We start from the raw sequence: 18990 nt of genomic DNA on the forward strand, positions 1-18990 counted from the left end.
GTTTCTAAAGTGACGTAGTACTTGAGCTGACTGAGCAGGAGGTGGAAGGGATGGTGGATGATGTGATAACTGGGTGAGATGCCTGTAAAGCTGCAGACGACTGTTTGACACCAACAAACAACAAAACCATCAGTTTTTTAGTGAGTCATTGCTACATTGCAAGTGTCTTTTAATCCACCAAACATGGGTGTTTTTTAGCAACCTGTGGCTGTTTTTCCAGCGAGGATACTGCCACGAAAAGTTGTTGTCTTACCAGCACATCACTGTGTTTCTTGTCAGGACTGTGGCAAGAAAAGCAGTTGGTTTTTACCAAGTAATAGCTAGGGCTGTACCCAAATATTCGGATATTCGTTATGAAAATTTGGTATTCGATGTTCGTTTTTTTATTTACTTATTTATTTATATATTTATTTTACATATTTTTTTGGTACTAAATGTAGTCTTTTTGTTGTTGGTAAATGTAGGTTATCAATAAAAATCAAAACTTTTAAATTGCATTGTTAAAAATGTGAAAATATAGTATCGCCTACCAACTGAGCTTGTGCGCACGGCACGCTTGAGCGCATCCGTCTGAGGCTGTGGATCAAGTTTTACCACTTTATCACTATTCCCTCTAACTTGTAGCTGTTTTTCCGTTATCTTTTGAATTAAATATGAATTATGGAACTGTTTTTGTCAACGTTTGTTTCCCCCGTTTTGTACAATAAATTATTGTTTAAAGTTTCAGCAAGTTTCTTTTGGAGTGCGTGACACAAGTGTGTTTTGAAAACGACCGCGGACTGTCACCTGCTCAACGCATCAGTACCTTTGGATGCCATGACAGTAATAGCCAATAATATCAAAATATCATTTACAGACCGGTTTAACAGACGATCACTGCTGCCCGACCCGCAGGTCCATTTGCGGGTCCCGCGGGTTACGGGTCGACCCGTGCATCACTACTCAGCTCAGTCTATAAATGCTGTACACAACAGTAGGCTATAGACATTATATTCTATTCAGGCCGGCAGAACCAGCAGCGCATCGGCTCTACAGTGCACGGCACTGCTGATTAACCATTCATTCCATCCATTCATTCATTTTTTCTGAAAGTGTCACTATATTCACACAGCGCTAAAAGAGACAGATAATATGTGTTATCTATTTCAAAAACAAAAACAACCAATCAGAGACAACTGCAGCTGTCAATCATGTCAGTCATGGGTCAAACTAGGCAGCGCTGATCAAATATGAATCAAGATTCTGTAACTACATTGGGCACATTGTGCCTGGGGCACGTCGTGTATTAATGATACTCGTTACCTGGAGAGGTTGGAAAAAGATATACGTTTCCTCCCTGTTCCAAAACCAAAATCAAACCCTGGAAAGTGTAGGGTTAGCTAGCTAGCTACTGAAGATATAGCCTACTGAATGTATACACATGCTGCTTTTGCTTTTTAATGATTATAACACTTTATAAAGATCAACCCTGCTGTACAGGAACCAGTGAAGGGAAGCAGGGAAGTCCCGCAGCAGAGGTCCGACTGCTGGCAGCAGCACGGGGTCAAATCCAAACACTGTTCATCTGCACACACTGTGATGCCACACAGCTGGTTCAATATCAGCAAAGTTTCCCTTTATATTCATTGTCTTGTGTGGCGATCAGCAGTGATGTGGTGGTTCACTTTTACACTGTGATCTGTAGCCTATAGTTCGGCTTTAGCTTCTAACTATCTTTGTCTTTTTAACCTGTTGTTGCTGCTGAGTCAGTTTGACATCCTGGATATATCCTTCAAACACAGACTGTACACCCCTCTGTCTGCTTCTCTCTGGAATCACTCTTTCATTTTTCCTAAAATATGATAATATTGCTTCAGAGAGTGGAGTTAGTTACAGTGTGGGCACCATGGGAGTATGTTGGCTGTGTGCTTGCTAAACTTTTGCGGTTTTCGGCTTCTGTCTTTAACTGGACTTTTCTAGCCATCTGAATTTCTCAGGGTCGGTCAAGTTTGGAGGAGACACCACACAGTCAAAAAAATTTCCTTCTGCTGTAAAGCATGATGAAGATTTGTTCTTCAAGTTCTTCTTCTATGGTTACCAATTTACACATTATCAGAAATTTCTATCTTGCTGAGATATATGTAAGCAGTATTTTACACACATAAACACTATTACTTTCCCTGCGCTTCTCCGATATATGTTTGGATATAGAGATGCCATCACTTACACTGTGTTCCTGCAAACATCAACAGTAAAGATGTTATCCTGTGGCTGCTCTCCCAAGGCACAGATAACTAAACAATAACACGCTGCATTGCAAAAGGTATTTTTAGCAGTTTAGAACGGAAAAACACCTTTTAAAAAGTCTTTAACAAGGACCATATGATGCCAAATGTATGTGAGCATGCACTGAATGTGAGTGCATGTGTTGGTGGTGTTTTATTCACTGAGAAAGATTTCATTACCTGTTTCTTTTGACCTTGTCTGTGGCTAGAAAGCTTCTGAAAACTTGTTCAGTCTTAGAAATAAAATCTGTGATATGAAAAAATTACCATTATAATTTTAAGAGACTATATACTGTTTCAGTGAAGGATCAAAAACTGCAGTTACATGTTATTTTCCCTCAACAGCAGCCCTTTAAGATCCATCTATAGACAACTCCACAATACATTTAAAACGGCCCTTATCTCTAACCAAGGCCATATGATCCCACAGGGGGAGGTAAAGTTTTCATCTGAGGGAAGTTTGTTAAAGTCATCTATCCATGACATGACAGTCAGACCTCTAGCTGTGGTTGAAATCAAACACCCCCATCTTATCTCCACTTAAAGACCCCCTCCCCTTAACCTCTTTACTTTGATCCTGTTAGATGTAAAGGGAAAGTAAAGGGGGAAGTTGAGGTGAATAAGTGGATGAGGGGACTTAAAGTTAACAGACTTAGTACAACTGTTTGATTAGCTGAAATAAAATGGATTGAAAGAGTTATTTGTTGTTATTTATTTTTTACTTGGTGTTTATCTGTTACAGCTGTGTGGTACATTTTTAGAGGTATGACGACACTTGAGGAGGACACTAAACCCGATACCACCCACTTATTAGAAATCACTCTTCTTTTGACCAACAGTTAAATTCCTGGAGTGTAAAGGTTAATGTCCAAGGCTCAGTATTCACAGCATTGCAGTTTTTGTTTTTTTTTTCTGTTTCTCCATGTGCCGCAGATTATTGAAACAGAAAAATGTCACTGCTGCAGGCTAGGGACTCGCAGAACCCAACTGTGTTCCAAACACATAAAAACATATTGTAGTGGTGGGTTTCTACTCTAAATTCACATAAATCATGAGCAATTAAAGAAGAAGATTAAAGCACTTCATTGTGTTTTTTTCTGTCCATTCTAAAGGATGTAGAATCTGAACACAAGCACCAATCGTTAAAATGAAGATAAATAGTCTTAAAGGTCCAGTGTGTAGGATATAGGGGCAGATATTGGCAGATATATCCATCTCCATGGGTTCTGCCATGTTTCTACAGTAGCCAAGAACAGACAAACCCAACACTGGCTCTAGATAGAGCCATTCACGTTTATGCATTGGCCACCGTAGTTTTCCTACATACTTGGCCAACCTGGTCTCACTCCAAAGTTGTCGAAATCTGGCGCTTGTTTAACAGCGCCCAACTGAGTCGGGGAAATCCGTTTCGACAAAAACTAAAGTTAGGCAGCAGAAGTCTGAGTAGGGCGGGTTGGAAAGGTGGTGGATGGACCCAACAACCACTGACTTTCACCTTGGAGGCCAGTGTTTGCTTCCTGTGAGATTGCAAAGCCAAACTCTTTTTCCCCTGAACCTCCACCATGTGTGTGTGTGTGTGTGTGTGTGTGTGTGTGTGTGTTGGCTAAACAAAACCACATGCTTTTGTTGCTGAGGGGGGGAAAAAAGTCAATTTGTGGTGTTGTACTGACGTAGTAAATGTATTTTGAAAGAGACTGTATGCAAACTGTACATGTGTACCTGTGAAAACAGAAGAGTATCTTGAAAGAATACAATGCATGTAACAGGCAGAACTTGACACGGCATCCCAGAACATCAACAACCAATGCATCCAAGTCCATGACCAAGCATTGATATGTGACGAGGTCGGAGTGAGAATGTGTTGGCTTGGCACATGGGAGTAGTTTCAGTTGGTTGCAATTTGCAACTTTACCACTAGGTGTCACTAAATCCTATATACTAGACCTAAGGGACCTTTTTTCACCAAAAAAAACCCACGAGTTTATTCATTTTGTTATGAAAGGTTAACTCATATTAGTGAATAGAAAAAATAAAATGCTTTAAAACATATTGCATATATATTTTGTATTATTTTAACAAAATTATTGATAAGAAAACAAGGAGTCAATCCAGAGTGCTTCATTGAGTTAAGTGGCATCAGTAAGGCTCTTGAAAATCAAATATTTACACATTACTGCAGATTAAATCAGTAGAAAATCAAATCGTAACAGTCAGAATATATCAAAACAGTACTCCTCATTCAGACCACCATTCCCCAACTACTGAAAGCTATAAGTCTTATATATACGTATATAAAAAAAAATCTATTTACTTTATTTCAAACATAAAAAAACTCTATAAATGTAAAACCCAAACAAAAGTAACCGATAAATAACAGTGAACATATACAACAGATGTTCAATAAGCAACATAAATTAACATTTCATGTCCAAAATGGAGCTTACAGAGTCCTACCCCTGTTCTATTAATCCATCAATACACAATCAATCTCATAAAAAAAACTCTCCACCCCGCATCCATCCCCCTTTTTAAAAATAAATACATCAAAATATCTTGCTTTACTTTTTACACAGTTTAAACACAAATTATGCACTTAAACAATATGATTAATAGATGTTTCGACCACTGTAGGTCGTCATCAGGGTTCGTTAAAGCCTTACAGTGGTCAGAACATGCTGGCTCCTTTAATGATTGAACCCTAAAGGCTCAATATTTCCTTCCTCATTGATACATTTCTCCCCACCTGCTGAACACTCACATTTTTCAAACCCCTTGCCCCCGTGTGTGACAGAGGTTTTTTAAAAATATATAGAACACTGTAAACTCCAAGCCCAAAGTGAGATAACCCTGCTGACATCATTAGAGTTGGTTATTTTCCGACATTATTAAGTTTCTCGAGAGCCACAGAAATGGTTTCACAGGCTGGGTAGCTGTCCTCCTGATGAGTAAACTGAACTTCATGAGTAAAATCAGTGAAGCGCCCTTTTAAAATCACTCCTGGCTTGCTTGTAATATCACATACTGAGGATATCTAACATATAAAGAGTATCCAGGGGAGTGGGAGGTCTGTAAATTTTAAATGAAGTGGCACTGTGGACAGGATAGGTCTACAGTACATGTGTAAGTGCATGGCACTGTAAGTGCACTCTCTGATTTAACTAACTGGTAGCTGAAATAATACAGAAATGAAGCTATTCTTCATTTTTATTGGGGAACCGCAGGGTTTCCTTCAAGGACCTCTGATGGGTCCCCAGCCTCCACTCTGACAGTCACTCCAGCAGAGGGATGAAACACATCCACCAGATGTGGCAGGAACGCTCTGACTCCACGGGCAGCTTTATCCATGCAGACGAACGTAACAGCCATAAAGGGGTCAGTGCTTTGTGTTAGGTTATCAACACACAGAGCGGGACCGAAAGGTTTAGATCTACCAGAACCCTGCATTAGACTGTAACTGAATACAGGTGGGTTTCAGCACATGTGACAGCAAGATAAACACACGTTTAAATACTAAAATGAGGAGCTGCACACACAGGCTGCAGAGGGTGAGGTGGCATTTTAAGCACACACCTACCTTTTCTTTCACCCCACATCTGAAAGTAATTGTGGGTCCGTGTGTGTGTGTGTGTGTGTGTGTGTGTGTGTGAGGCCTGCTGGATTCCAGGGCGACCCCCCTCACCAGGATGGCGGAGGAAAGGGGAAGGAATGGAAGGCGGGTGGTGGTGGTGGTGGTGGTGGTAGGGAGGGCAGAGGTAGGTAAGCGTTTTGGGAAACATGGAGGGAACAGCAATTAAAATCCCCTTTTCTCCATCCGTTTGATGGAATTCCCGACGGAGTCGACTCAAAGCGGGATTAATCACCCGCCCTCATCCCCCTGAAACCTTCATCCCTCACTCCCTCTTTTTCTCCTTCTTCCCTCTCTTTCTTTCTTTCTTTACAAGTGTGTGTCATTTCCTCATTAATATCCTGGGAAAGGAAATTGAGGGCCCGGACAAGGCAATGTAAACTTTTTTTTTTCCTCCTTCTTCTCTGCTCTAAGCTTAAATAATTCTCACAAATGTTTAGTTGAAACTGTAAAGACCTGAGCGCTCTGTGCTCGCTTCAGTAAACTAATCCAAAGATTATCACTAGATCTGGCCTTAATAGACCTTCACAGCAAAGTTTACAGTCTCATCTTAAACTTGACAATGATTTGTGTGTGTGAGGGTGTGTGTATACGTGATAATGACTTGTGTGCTTGCACATGGGCATGGGCCCAGCCCTCTGACTCTTTCCCTTGTAGCCGAATGGCCTTGTTATCAATGTAAGCCATGCATTGTATTACAACCCGTAATTTAGTTTACATTGTGCTTGGGAAAGCACTAAATTACATGGGTCTCTGCTCAAAATGAATAGCCGGCCGCTCCACATTTGAGACAAATGTCTTTGCTTTTGCTACTCGAGGCAGAATTTTTTGCTAACAGTGCTCTCAAACATATAATTTTGTCCCAAACTCCTGGCTTTTAAAAGCAAAGTACAGTGAAATCTAATAAGCCACTTTCAAAAGGGGTTTTCTCCTGCTCTGTCAAATGAATGCTGGTTATTTGGCTTTTCCCACTCACACTTGGATAACTTCTCTACTTGCTGCCCCTTTCACACTCATTCCTCTCCATCTCCATCTGTCTTTCACTCTCTTTCTCTAAAACAAACATCCCAACAACCCTCAGGAAAACACCGTTTGGATGTGCAGGCATTTCGTCACTTCCATTAATTGAGTCGGTGACTCACAGACTTCTATTGATGTTTAATGGTATCAGTCATCTAGTTTTGGCACGAGAAGAAGAGACTCTGTTATTACGCAGCTTTAGTTTCTTAATAACTTGCACATTGGGAAACAACATTTTCATTCCGGGAACACAAAGGAGTGTGTAAACATTTCTGAAATAATCCAAACTGTTTAACTCCTGCGATATTCATTAGTGATGTACGATTAAACTCAAATCATACACGACACATTTTGACTGTTGCCAGCAAAGACTTACACAAATGTTAAGAGTTTTCTAGTAGTGTGTGAATCATTTAGGGATTAAACTGATCATCTTCTGGGAAGTGAGACTCAAAGATCAGACCGTTAACACCACCCAATAAAAACCTTTCCTTCCTGTGACCTCTTGTAAAAAGGGTAAAATCCAAGTGCGTGACTGTGTGTCTCCCCACTCTGGTGTTAATTTGATAGATTGTCGAAGGGAAGTGCAAAGATCATCTATTTTTAAATCAATAAGAAGCGACCGATTTCAAATAGTGCTTTTTAGTATAGTGGCAGAAAAAGGTTTTGGTTATAACCTCTGTAATGTGTAGTTGATTGTCATAAAGCTTAGATCCATGATTAAAGAAGGCAGGACATGTTGAGTCTGTAAGTTAGTGGTGGTGGAGTAAAGACAGCAGGTAGAGAGTTTAACCTTTCATACTCTCCAAACAATCTGAAAATCACGGATTAGATAAGGAAGGGTGAGTTGTGCAAAAGTAAGTTTAAAGACAGAATCACATTTTATTTTTATAAGAGAAACAACTGAGTGGAGATCTGACATTTTGGAAAAGTGGAAATAAAGGAGAAGCTAGAAGTTATGAATCTGTCTATTCTGAATTGTTGATCCATATTGGTTTTATATATGTAAAACTTACCTCAACTTTACAAAGCGATTAAAACATCTGTGACGTCATCATAATGTAATGTCTATGAGCTAAGTATGAACTCGCTGGGAGAAACACCACTGCACATATTCAATGAGTTGCGTTCTGTAGAAGTAAACCCAGAAGCTAGAAGACTTTTTCCAGCTCCATTGGAATGAATAGGCGCCATCTTGGTGTCCAGTGTCTAGTTATTATTAAAATCTGTGGTTACAGTGCTGGCCCTGCTGCTCTGGCTCAGTCCAAAAAATTCATGTAAATCCATGTTAAATGAAGAACAGTACATTTAGACACAGCAGAGGGGACCTGCTTTCTCTGGAGCTGTACCCACTGATCATTTAACACTACTCTCCCCTCTTCAGCTTCCTTTTTGACTGGTGGAGGCCTCACTGCCATCAGCCACTATCGGAGGCAAGTTCAACCAATAACAATAGTTTATAAAAGGTCCTATTAGTGCTGATTACCAAAAACAGACTTAAAGGGACATTGTGTAGCGTTTCCAATTGTTTACTGGCAAAAATCGATGTCTGCATTCATAAATATGTTATCATTGGTGTACTATTACCTCCAACATTAATCTGACTTATTCTTGTAAAAGGAGAATTTCGGATTTGTTTGTACATTGTGCGGGTAAGTCGTCTGGGGGGGGTTCCATAACATTTCGCCATCTTGAGAGTACATCTGCCAGCAAGGGACATACAACACCGCCTACAGTGTTTTCGTTGGGAGCCAGGCCAGCACTGTGTGGTTGAGAAGCCGAAGGAAAGGAGCAAGAGGCGCTTCGCTACTACCCTGACAAATTTGAAACAAAGTCCCACTCTTTGAGCATAATGCAGGATCATGCATATGCAGCATCACGGGAGACGGAATCCTCGTCGCCAAGAAAGTGCAAAAGGGAATCAAAAAGGCAACGTGACCAGCGAATTCAAAGACAAGGATTACATCGGGGTAGCCTTTCCCAGGTGGAAGGAGCTGCTGAAGGAGAAAGGTAATGCAATCACAAGCCAGCGGCCGCTGTTAGCGTAACAGCTGTTATCGGCGCTATGATGCGAGGAGAGGGATGAGGTGTGTGAGGTTGAGCCACTTGTCAGTTGTCAAAGGACAAGACGTCATTGGTTTGTTTTGATTTACACCCGCCCCAACAGTCCTACGTTGTAAACACAGCCAGCATGGTGAGGAGGGGGTTTGTCAACTTGCGTCCCGTGTGTCTGTGTAGGAGCCTGAATGAATACTTCATGAAGTATCGGATGACATGGTTTCATCTATGTTATCATAGCTTTTTGGTACACAGCGGCTACCGTTGTTGCAATACACGTTTGAAACAGTGAGGCGTTAGAGTGCGCTATCCGTTTGAATGCAATATATGATTTCAAAGTTAGATGGGAGAAATTCCTACACACTGTGGCTTTAGGTCATTGTGGCGGCACCCGTTCTGACACTTAAGCACGTAGTATTCACTTCAGTTTTGATCAAGACTTATTTTTGCTTTTTCCTCAAAATGGTGGCGGCCCTCCTTCTGATATTGTAACATGCAGTAGTCAATGACGTTTAAATAAATCAAAGGCTTGCTTCATACAGATGCGGCTGGTCCTCAAACAAATTGATGAGGTGATCCTCTCTTTCTCCGTCCAAAACTGCCATTTTGACTGCAACTTACTAGTTAGCTAACTATCTTGCAAATTCCAACATGTCTTTATGCTAGTGTTACAGTGGTGACTGAAAATGAGTCAGACATAAGTGATAGCAATATGCTTTTCTACACTGTGACAAGAGTATGTCGCGAGTTATTTGAAGCGAGTCAACACAAAATATTCCAGTGATTAAACTTGTGCGAGTAACGCGATGCAAAAATTCACGTTGTATTTTTTGTGAGCCCAACATAAGACAGGACTGTCAGTGCCTTTTCATTTCGAAAGAGCAACGGCCAATGGGGAAACACCACCACTTACATCATCACACATTTCACATATATGGGGCTGACCTCACATGCTGTAGTCCAGCCAAAAAAGAGAGAGCCTGTAGATGCTGTCTAACAACCATGCAGAGTTAAGTGTCTGTCGAGGCTCACCGTGTTTTGGTGCATCCATATGTGGGCTTGACCTTTGACACAAGACTAACTCTCTCTGCCCCCCATATTTCCTGTCTGTATCCACTGTGAAATAAAGTTAAATCTCTCAATAAAGAATAACAAATGAGTATGAAAGAAAGCTGCTGTATCCATTCTCCTCAAACTCTTTAAAATTGCTCCAAAACCCCTCAAATCTCCAGTCATGAGAACTTACTCCAGCTGAAATCTGCCTCACCCGCTGTCTCAATTGTCTCATTTACTTTCTCAACCGTGCTCTATCCTCCTCATCCTCACATCCATCCCGTCAGGCTTGTGTGTGTATGATCCCTTCAGAGGCTTGAAATCCTCTCTTCGTTATTCTTTCCTGGTGCATTCTGTATTTTCATCTTTATTTTGCTTTATCTGATCACTGCTATCCCTCTCTCAGTCCCCTTTATCCCCTCCTCCTCACTCTTTCCATCACTCCATCCAGGTTTCCAATCCTACCTTAGCCTTTCTACCTCTTGCATTCAATCCAATTCATCTTGTTGTTTCATCCCCAGGCAGCCCACCGATCTGGACGCTCTGTCTCTTTTATATCCATCTATTCGTCTTCTCTATCCAGTCAGGTCTAATGTCATTTATTCCTGAAGCTTCACCAACAAAACTGCTTTGTGAAAATTGTTTTACAGATGAAACAAATTACATATTTTCATTCCTTCAAACTCGCCATCCGTCCATTCATCCATCCACGTCTCCTCATTGTTTCACACAAAATATTTCCTCAACGAGTGCAGGTGCTTTCCATTACATCCACACACACATGCATGCACATACAGTACGTGCACACACACAAACACAAACTTTGAAGTACAAGGCTTCATCAGATCCAAACCGCAGGAAGGGAGATGGCGGATCAGAGATAAGCTAGCAGCGTGGAGCCAAGCTTGTTCACTTGTGTGTGTGTGTGTGTGTCCTGCCATGGGAGCTTGACTCCTGGTGAGTCGGTGTTGCCTGTTACCAGCAGGCTGGTGGCTTTGATGTTATGACTCCAGTGTCTCGGGCTTGCTTGAGTGAAAAACAGTGGAAATTGCAGTGCAGCTAGATTTATTTCATTAGAGCTCAGTCAGTTTCATATTTTTAACAGCAAATGAAATAAAGCTGAGTTTTAGGAGGCCTGATAACCCAGATAAAATGTAAACCTTGTGCGATTTGATTCATGCTCTCAGTGACGGCTGCACCAATTGTGGCTCCAATCAAACTCTAAATCCTGGAGATATTAGTTTCTCTAGTGGAAGGAGATTTTTTTGCCCTCACAGACTGGATGATTGCACCAAAATGGGGTATCATATTTAACAATGTCACAACCTCCAGTCTTAGAAGAGCCTGTACTCTGAAGGCATTTGGGACAAATCCAAGTCTTGTAATAACAAGTCTCAAGTCCTTGAGGACAAGTAACTGGTCAAGTGTTTTTTACATACTCTGTTCAGTGTATTGGTCCAATAATTCAATATTAATTCTCTTTGATCCAGCAAGGCCTGCAAGTCGCTGTCTTAAGTCAGCATGTTCTCATGCACTGTTCGTACATATACCGACAAATAGTAACGCATGTAAGAAGATAGGTTGAGTAGTGGATGAGTCAAACAAAGACAGGATTTTCCCCCAGGAGACCAGTGTTTGTGGTCCATGTTCATCATCACCATGTTTCTTTTCCTAAACCTAACCTAAATAACTTAAGTACGTATCTTCAGAGTAAGTACGTAACGTGACGACGCCAAACCATGTTTCTTCTCCTAAACCTGATCTAGGTAACGTAACTTTTCTAAAAGCAACCTACATAACATAATTTTCATAAAAGTGACCCACATAATATTACTTTCCTTAACCTATATGTAACGTTTCCTTCCTAAACCTAACCTACATAATGTACGTAATATCAATATGTAACTTTATGATAAGTACATAATGTGATGAAGCCAAACCATGTTTCTTTTCCTAAACCTAATCTACGTAACGTTACTGTCCTAAATCTAACCAGCGCAATATTACTTTCCTAAAAGTGACCTACATAACTTTGCTTTAAGCACATAACTTTACCTTAAACACATAACGTGACGAAGCCGAAAAATGTTTCTTTTCCTAAACTTGACCTACGTAGCTTTACGTTAAGTATGTAACCTGACAATGTCACTCATGGGATGCTAATTTGTTAGACATCATACAAACTGTTGTATAAAGATATGTTGTTAGAGGCCTTTACACACTGGAGGTGTGACAAATAAACAACACAAAGTTGCAAAAATAGTTGCAACAAGGTTTTGTTATGAGTAGACTGCCCGCAGCATGGCGAAATTTCAACAGCTATTGGGATCCCGCTGACCCAGAGCGGAGTCTGGCAGTCTGTCGAAGGTAAGATTTTGTATAGCCTAAGCTACTGTAAGCTTTTTTACTGAGTTTCCTTGTAGCAAAATTCTCTGAGTGAATTCCTCTGGTAAACAGTTATGCAGTATAACAGCTTTTGTTGTGAAAGGTAAGAACAGAAGGACTGGACTTTCTTGAAGTTGAAAGGAGGACCCAAGTTTGCTGTTTTGGTTTGGACTAGGAAGCCTCCGTGTTTTTGTTTTATAATCCTTAAAACTAGAGTCGCAACGTGATTGGTTCATATTGACCCTGTTCCGGAAAAAAGATGATGTCACTTTTTTCCTGCATATTATTTGCATTTTGTGCAAAGTACTGATGACATAAAGAAAAGTTTTAAAATATATTGATGTGTGAGTCAATCGCATGGAAAAAAACCCCACCTCTGGTGTGTAAAGGCCTTCACTGTAATTATTTTTTAAAATTTTGGGGGATTTTATCAGGACTAAACTTAACACTTGAATGGTTAAGCTTTCCAGTTTTGTTTCAAGTCAGATCGTCTTTAGGGCTCAGGTACTGTGTGTCAGATCTCATGGCAAATCCTAATTTTTGTCATACCAGTCTGACTCGTATCAGATATTTATCATAAAGTTGGTGTTTCAATTCCTAGATCTCCCTGTCCAGATGTTGAGTTATCACTGGACAATATACTCGGAGGCTCTTTATGACTGGGTATGTGTGTTCATGAGTAAATGAGGGTGCATTTCGCAGCCATTTGGTGTAAAAACACTATATAAATGTCCATTTACCAAGTGTACAGCTCTGTTGGAGAGCCATGTAGAAAGTGTTCTGTACACTTTGCCACAAAAGTTTAGAAATAACTGAGTTTGAATAAATTTATGAAAGCTTTCAATAGTTTTAAATGTAAAGAACAGCAGTTATGTGGACATTATTGTCAATAGAATTTTTTTTTTTTTAAATATGTTTTTGGGAATTTTTGCCTTTAATGGATAGGACAGCTAAGTGTGAAAGGGGGAGAGAGAGGGGGATGACATCACAGCATCGGGGCCGGGCCGCTGCGGCAACAGCCTTGTGTATGGGGCGCCTGCTCTACCACTAAGCCACCGACGCCCCCATTATTGTCAATAGAATTTCTTTAAATCGATTCTTTTGGTAAGTTCTGGTTTTAGAATAAAGCTATGATCACCATATGCCTCTGGTTCTCCGATTGTCCTGCTGGATTTACACAAATGTGTTATAAATCTGCCTGATAAATGTTGGGTGTAGCAGAAACTGACCCTGGAACTGCCCTTGCTCTCTTCTACAGGAGTTGCTGCAGGGATATTCACAGAGGGACAAGGGTCACACATCAAACAGATACGCACAAACACACACGCCTGGGAGCTGCCCGGTTCAAGTGTAATCTTGTAGTGTTGACCACGGAGCAGCTCCTCTGGAGCAGCTGGGGGTGCAGTGTTGTGCTTTAGGGCAATGAGTTTTTGTTGAGGGAGAGGAGAAGAGAAGGGAGGTGCTCGATATGAAGGAGAAGAGAGTCTGACCTTCTTCACTTCCTTTTCCTGGATCTCTGTCCCTCACCTGACGGTTTCTGCTTAGAGTTTAGTTAGCTGGTTATGGGATTCAAAATGATAATTTTACAACCTTTACTCTGTCTACAGGGCAGCTCTGAGTTTTTCAGAGGTATTTTATTTTTTCGTCTTAGCTCTGTTTACCATGTGACAACTGCAGTAACGTGTTTATTGTCAGTACTAAATTCAGTATTGTTATGCATATTTAAAGAGCTGCTTTGACTGACAGGCTGTCAGTCGCTACAATCTATGAGCCAGATCCACCCCTCACTCCCCCACAGCTCCAACCTCATGTCCAAATACAGTAAATTCTGGCTCCAAAAATCCAACATGGCAACAGCCAAAATGCTGAACTTGAGGCTTCTAAATGGCCGTCGTCAAACCAGTGGGAGACGTCACGGTAGCTAAGGCCATTATTTTATACAGTCTTTGCAGATTCAGATTACAAAATATAGTCAACAAATAAATTGTGGTGCATTATTATCAGTTAAGACTTTATTGATCCTGGGGGTAAATTCTCAAGTAGTCCAGCAGTATATACAGTCATTGAAATTAGCCCCACCTTTACCAGTTGCAACATTAAAGTGCACATAAACACGATAATTATAAGGCAGATACTGCAAGCACCAAAGTGCCTAAAGTTGTGAGATAACTTATCGAAATCTGGCACTTAGGCGGTGACTCGCGGTGCGATGAAAAAAGCTGTCTCTTAATGCCAGCATGATATGCAGCTGGCCCGGCAGTGCAGGGTAAACACGGTGGGACAAGTATAATAGTTAAGGTGGCGAAAGTCTGAGTAGGGCGGGTGGGAGTGGTGGTGGATGGGTCCAAAAAAAACACAGACTTTCACCCAGGAGAGCAGTGTTTGTGTCCTGTATAATTACAAAGCCAAATCCTGTTCTATTTTTACGAAATCTAACCACGTGTTTTTGTTGTTGGAGGGAAAAAAATGCCAATTTGCAGTGTTGTACTGACATGGTGTGGTCTTTTTTTAGAGACTATATGCAAACAGTAAACTTCATGTGAAAACAGAAGTGTATTTTGAAAGAAGATACTGTCCCAGAACGTCAACCCCCCACTCACCCATGTTACCTTGCAAGTCATACCTGACAGGAAAGTCCATGACCAAACGTTAATGTATGACAAGGTTGGAGTGAGAATGTGTTGGAGATAAATGTAGTGCAGAGATGTAGAAGACCAGAAGTATGAAGTTGCTTAAATGGAAATACTCAAGTAAAGTACAATACCTAAAAACTTTACTAAAGTCCAGTACTTGAGAAAAATGTACTTAGTTACTTTGCACCACTGGCTCTTAAGTACTGACATGCACATAACAAAAATTTGACAGAAAACACACACACGCATGTGTTGAGGTATGCACGTCTCATACCAAGTTGAAAAGCTGCACGTTTGTAATCATATCTTCATAAATGGAGCAGATAGCATCACAGAGACAGAACTGGGGGTGGAAATGAGATGCTGATAGGGTAATAGCATTACCATAGATCCTGTAACACACACACACACACACACACACACACACACACACACACACCTGTGATGGTATTCCCTCGGTGGATCAGGTAACATGCTGTAAATTAGCCAGTGATCCATGCTGGCAGTTAAACAGGCCAAAGTCAGCTCACATTTGTGTCAAAACGTTTCACAAGTGCCCAGTTTCATTTAAGTTTTATCCGCAGCAAAACCTTTTCCTCTATCGTGATACAATTCTGATACTGATCTTTAACTTAAAAATGAAATGTACATTGTGCAACATGTTCTGCCCTTGACCATGATGGAATTTGAACCATACACAATTACTTTTGTTATTGTCAATTATTAAGATCCTTCGATAACAATCTGATATTTTTGAAACTATGAGATTGATATTAATGCCAAACTAAATGCCTTGGCAAAGCTTTTATAATGTAAATACCCTAATTTTAGTTTTTGCTGCTAAATTAAGCTTGAACAGAAGAATAATTTTCCTTGTAACACACCCACATATGTGTGCATAAACACGCACAAAACATGCACACACAAAGACACAGTCCTTTACTTTGGCTCGGCTTTTATATCCGGCCACGATTTACGTCTGTTTTGATTGGCCTTCAGAGCAGAGCCAGCCGGGTTTGGAGGTGGCGAAGAGGAATGTGTCCACACCATACACATACACACACACACACACACACACACACACACACACCAATTTATTTTCGCATCACTCTCATATCTCTAAAAACACACACCCGCACCTCGAAAAAACAGACTCTGTCTTTTTCTTTCCCTGCAACACACTCACGCAGACACATCCGTTAACTTTACTTTCATATCTTGAACTAAAACACACACACATACACACACACACACATACGCTGACACACACAGACACATAGCAGGCAGGAATGTGTTGTTGTTACGGTGGAGCTGTGGAGCTGCTCAGCACTCAGCACCTCCACACCGATAAGACCTGAGCTATCTGATAGAGAAGAATGTAGACAGACAGACAGACGGAAAAGAAAGTGCAAAGATGGATGGAGGGAGGACAGACAGGGAGAAAGTGGAGGAAGAGAGAGAGAGACAGGGAGTTAAAACACGGGACATAGGGATAAAAGGGCAGATACGTTTATTCTGATTTCACACTTTGACCTCACGAACCAACTCTTCCAGGAAAGTCAGTCATTTTGTCCAACATTCAGATGTTTTTGAAAACAAATGTATACTTTTTTATTTCCCAGATATTTTCAAAGTCTCAGCTTTCCCACTGTGAACCCACTCTCTTTCCACACTCCTGTCAGAGGCCATAAGTTACAGGATGAAATGAAGCAGTGAATCACAGTAAACTGGTAAACACAGAGGGGCAAATTCACAGAAGGATTGCGTGACATTTGCGGCTCCTCAACCTGCACAAATAAGAAAAACAGAAACCATGAAATTCTCAAACAATCGACAAAGGGTGAAAGAGAGCTGGAGGTGTTTTTTTTAGCAGCAGGAGGCGGCTTTTTCTAATTGTTTATAATGAGAATTAAACTTTTTGCTCGCTGGCACGCAGGCACTTGGCATATTTTCCTGAAGCGTTCTGAACTCCTCCAGTTGAAGAAACTTGAACTCAGAGCAGAGCGACCCACGTCATCTCCACTTTTTTCCCCATTGTCAAATCGGATGATTTGAGAGGCGGGCCTTTTGTGGTGGTCAGGACAACAAGTTTACATTTGTTAAACAATGGAGGAGAAACTGGTGGTACTCTCCATGATCCACCCTCTTTTTTAGGGCCTCATGTACCCACACAGATCTCTGTTTCCTTGTGCCCAACAAACTATTAGCTGACAGCCTCTCACCCTCAACCAGAGCTACAGCAAGTACCCTCTGCCTCAACATTTTAGGAACTAGATACTAATTATTGCGAAATATATAAAACGTAGAAAATAATAATAAATGGTCGATTGATTACACAGGAAGGTTAAGCTAAGGAGGAGATGGGGTGGTTGCCTGGAAACAGTGAAAAAAAACAAAAAAACAACCTGCAACCTGCAAAACTCTTTCTGTGTGATCAGGGCCTAACCAAGGTCAGTGCTAAGAGCCACATGCAGTTGCAGTGAAATTATTAAGCTTAATTATTAAGCTGCAGGACACTGTTTGAGACCAACAGACCGCAAAACTGGTTGTTGTTTAAAGAGGCATCCCTGTTTTTCCAGCGTCTTCTAGGTGCCAAATATGGGTGTTTTTAGGTACCTGTTACTATGTTTGCAGTAGCTTTGGTTTTTTGTGCCGAGACATTACTGCTTTTACTCCGGGATGTTTTTGTTTAGACCTGGCTGCTTTTCCCGCTAGGATCATGCCCCCCACACAGAATATTTTAAGCCAAAACACAATCTTTTCATAACCACAATCAACTGGTAAAAACGTTTATACAGTTTGTCTTTGTCATGTTTAAATTCCCTGCCTGAAGTTTTAAGGAATGCCTCTGCACCTTGTCGTTCAGGATCTGTAGCTCGTGGTCAGAGAATTCCAGTTTTCTTTTTAGTTCTGCCATGATTCTGCCTACTGCACAAAGTAAACATTTATACTTTTACACATGGATAATTTCAACCAGAAACAAAAAAAAGAGCAAACTGCACTCAGCTGCAAAACTTTATGAGCATGTTTGCGCTGTAATATCATTAGCACAATATCGTTCGTAAGTCTGACCTTGAGACGGGGCAGATAGCGGTTGCAAGTGATGTACAATCAGCCCATGAGTCTCTTGTGCTCAACACATTTTTTATGGCAAAAACACACATTTTAAAAATTATATCTGACACAAAAAGTGACAGCGCCATTTTTAAAACACTGGTGCATTCACACATCTGTCAAATTTTGTACTTGCCGTGACATTTTTTGTGTCAGTTTTGGAGAAGTCAAAAGTGTTTTCTACAACTCCTCATGCACACATAAATCATTTCTTTTTGTATAAATAAAGGCAAAGTGCCTATTAAATCAGATTCTATTTGTACAAATATGGAAATTTGGGACTTTTACTCATTCTTATGTTGCAAAAGAATGTACTTGGAAATTTCACAGTGTCATGCGGGGGGAGAATTACCAAATCATTTTTGCTGAAATATCGATTCTGGCTGCTTTCAACACCCAGAGACAGAAATTATACTTGAGGCTCCATGTGTGAGATCTGTCTAATGACACAAAAATAAACATTACAAAACTAAGAGAAAAAGAAGACAAAGACAGGAGACAAAGAGTTGTGAAATCCTGTATTAAGACTTTGTTTTGGAAGCTGGCAGCTCGGTGGTTCTCTGTCAGCCGTCACCTGGTTATTTATAGACCTTATTAGACATCTGGCTTCCAATCAGTCTCCAGTCTCCTTCCCTGCCTCCTTACAATTTATCCTTTCATCCCTCTTTCCTCCTCTCCCTCCATTTGTATCGCGACTTTTGACCTTTCCTTGTTAGGGAGGAAAAGGAAGAGGTTAACCTCTGCACTGAATACACACACACACACACACACACTCACTCACACACACACACTCACTAACACACACGCATGCAATTTTGGTGTCCTACAGCCTTCACCA

The sequence above is a fragment of the Epinephelus fuscoguttatus genome, linkage group LG9 (assembly GCF_011397635.1).
Source record: "Epinephelus fuscoguttatus linkage group LG9, E.fuscoguttatus.final_Chr_v1".
Taxonomy (NCBI): Eukaryota; Metazoa; Chordata; class Actinopteri; order Perciformes; family Serranidae; genus Epinephelus; species Epinephelus fuscoguttatus.